The sequence below is a fragment of the Chinchilla lanigera genome, unplaced genomic scaffold (assembly GCF_000276665.1).
Source record: "Chinchilla lanigera isolate Chin_1 unplaced genomic scaffold, ChiLan1.0 scaffold00057, whole genome shotgun sequence".
In the NCBI taxonomy this organism is placed as follows: domain Eukaryota; kingdom Metazoa; phylum Chordata; class Mammalia; order Rodentia; family Chinchillidae; genus Chinchilla; species Chinchilla lanigera.
The window spans coordinates 3365987-3369286 of NW_004955458.1; positions in this window are offsets into that span (position 1 = coordinate 3365987).

Genomic DNA, 3300 nt, shown 5'->3' on the forward strand with positions numbered 1-3300 from the left:
GCCTGCAGTCGACGGCGCCGGGGCCAGCGGGGTCGGAGAGTCCGGCCTGGGCCGCGGCCTGGCCGCGCGGGCGGGCGAGGTCCAGAGGGGTCCCAAAGCGAAGGTGAAAGGCCGCAGCGGACCCTACCCTCAGGACAAAGCCGCTGACTCCTGCAGCAGAAAAGAGTTTTAGGATTTGTCGATCAAGAGGCTTGAGAAGGATTTGTCTTGAAAAACACACAAGGGAGTGTGGCATTCAGAGTATTTTTTTTCTTTTTTCTTTTTTCTTTTTTTTTTTTTTTTGTCTTTTTGAGACAGGGTCTCGCTATGCGGTTCAAACTGGCCTTGAACTCACTTTATAGCCCAGGCTGGGCTCAAGCTCGAAATGATCCCCCTGCCTCAGCCTCCCGAGTGCTGGGATTACAGGCGTGCGCCACCGCGCCTGGCCAGAGTATTTTCAAGAGCTGACAATTCTTTTTTTTGAGGCGGTGGAAACCTATGAAACTTGTGAATCTATAAGAAGGTCTATTTTGGCTTATGGGAGAAAAGCGGGGCCCACCCACAGAAAGCTAATGGCCCATTTTAGAGGTGAAAGGCCCAGTCCTATATATATTTTAAGATGGGTGATCTAAAATGTTTTGCCTAAAAACATTCTTTTGAACTCTCTCAACTTTTATATTAAGATTGGCTTCATGCCCTTTATCAGTTAAGCTGAATTATGGACCTGTAGTATCTTCAAGGGCTTTGCGGTGTGATGGGCCACAAGAAAAGAAGGATAAACGAATCTAAAACTCCTGTGTGGAAAACCTGTGGTGACTCTGTGTCCTTAAGTTGCAGGGGCTTTTGGTTTTGGTTTTGTTTTTTTGAGACAGGGTCTCACTGTGTAGGCCAGGCTGGCCTTGAGCTCAGAGCGATCCTCCTGCCTCAGCACACACCTGTAACTCCCATCACTTAGGAAGCTGAGGCAGGAGGATCAACAGGAGTTGGAGGCTACCCTAGGCTACATAGTGAGTTCAAGGCCAGCCTGAATTACAGAGTGAGACAGTCTCAAAAAAAAAAAAAAAGATTCTCCTTGTCTCCTTTCTATCTAACTTTATTTCTTCTAGCTTACCCAGGAGAGCTGACCAAGCGGTGCTCTCTCCAGACCCCCGGATCGGACCGTTATGGTGGGGACACAAGGAGGGCACTAAGGTGCGGATGACTGGGGCCCCTGGACTTCCCCATCTGACCCACAGCAGAACCTTATCCCCCAAGCCGGATGAGGGCTGCCTTCCTGCCCGCCAGCCACTGGCCATCCCCAGGGCAGGTGGTGTGACCAGGCTCACGGAAGGGCCAGCCTTCACACCCCCGGCCTGAATCCCACCCCGTGGTTCTTCAGGCCCTGACTAAACCACTTCCTGAGTCTCGGGGTCTGTGAGACTGTCAAGGCCAAGGGGACGTGATCTGGGCTGGGCCGAGGACTGGTTTCTAGGAACGCGCTTTCCGGCCGGCTCAGTACACCAAGCTGCCCGTGGACCTTGCCCCCGCCTTATCGCGCACACAGGCTGTGTGGGAGGAGTCCAGATGCCAAAGAAAGAAGTATTCATCGGCTTCCTTTCATTGCTGCCACTAGATGCCACACATGTGCTAGGCACAAGGCCGCAGGGAGAGAAAGGAAGCGGACCTGCCTCTGCCAGGGGGGCAGCCAGCTTCTGCCCGCACTTAAAAAAAAGAGGCAGAAGCTCCTGGCAGCCACCGAAGAAGCTCAGAGGGAGGAGCAGCATGGGAGAGTGGATCTTTCAGAGATGGGGGACGTTCTCTAAGGTGACCTTGAAGAATTACACGGCAAGTTCCCCGTTCCAGGGGCAGGAAAGCAGCGAACTGTGGAAAAGGAGCATTTATGAAAGCATACGGCGGGCTGAGGGCGCTGGCCCCGAGGGCTTGGGGAGGATTGGGTGGAGACGGCAGGGAAGGCAGTCTGAAGACCAAGATCAGCAGGCCTGGGCGGGGGCACATAAAGTGGTAGAGTGCTTCCTGGCATGCTGCAGGCCCTGAGGTCCTCCTCAGTACTGGAAAAAAAAAAAAAAAATACACCTGTAATCCCAGCACTCGGGAGGCTGAGGCAGGAGGATCCCTGCGATTTCGAGACCAGCCTGGGCTACAAAGTGAGCTCAAGGCCAGCCTGAACTGCATAGCGAGACGCTGTCTAGAACAAACAACAAAAAGAAGTCAGGCAATTACTTTGTTAGGCTGGGGGCATAACTCAGTGGGAGAACCCTCGCCAAGCATGCACAGGCTGTGCCTTCAATCCCCAGCGATGAAAAACTTTTCATTTTGCTAACTGTGATATCGTTACACACAGCTAAGTTAGGTAGAACTATCAGGCAGTCAGAAAGGGCCAGGCCCTCAAAGGAGCCAGTGCAGAAGTGGGGAGACACGCCTCTGCTGAGGACCCGAGCTCGACACAAAAGATGAAATGGATGCACCCACATACTTCCCCTAAGGAGAAGCAACAGGGATTGATGTTCTACATAGGTATCGATCACCCTGAGAAAGCCAGGAAGAGCCGCTGACCCAGCGCCCCACAGGAAAAGCCCAGAATATATATATTCTGCTCTTAACCTCTACTGTTCCTAAAATTCATTCTTCAGTTTTAAAGAACACGTACCAGACATCTAGCAGGTCAGGAGTTTCTTTCCCTTCTATCAATGTGATTATGTAGGGAAATTGTTTCTTTGAAGATGCACACTATAATACCGAAAGGTGAAATGTCACATCTGTAACGTGGAACACTTTCCAAAACAATAGACAAAGCAGAATTAAGGTGCTAGGTAACAGAGCGCTGAAGACCGGAAAGCCATGTCAGGCATGTTCCACAGGCCATGGGGGAGGGGGACGCTTCTGAGAAGGAAGCAGGATCCTGGGGCTGGCCCTACACTGAAATGAGGACTGAATGTCACGTGGCCTGAGAGACAGCTGACCTCAGGCTCCTGGGAGAGAGGGTGGGAGCCAGCACCCAGGAAAAGAGGAGGGAGTCACCCAAGGCAGAAGCACCTGAGGGGCATTCAGGTGGAGACTTCCTGCCAGCTCCTGGGGATGTTAAACTCAGGACAGAAGAGCCAGACCAAAGATGAAAGTGATGCCTAAAGCTGAGCCTCATATTATGCAACTGTAGTCCCAGTACTCAGGAGGCTGAGGCAGGCTGAGGCTCCTGTTTGAGCACTAGGATTGGAGGCCAGCCTGGGCAATGTAATGAGACACTGTCTCTTTAAAGAAAAAAAAAAAAGTTATATCTAAATCCAAGGATAGAAGCCAGGTATGCAAAAAAAAAAAAAAAAAAAA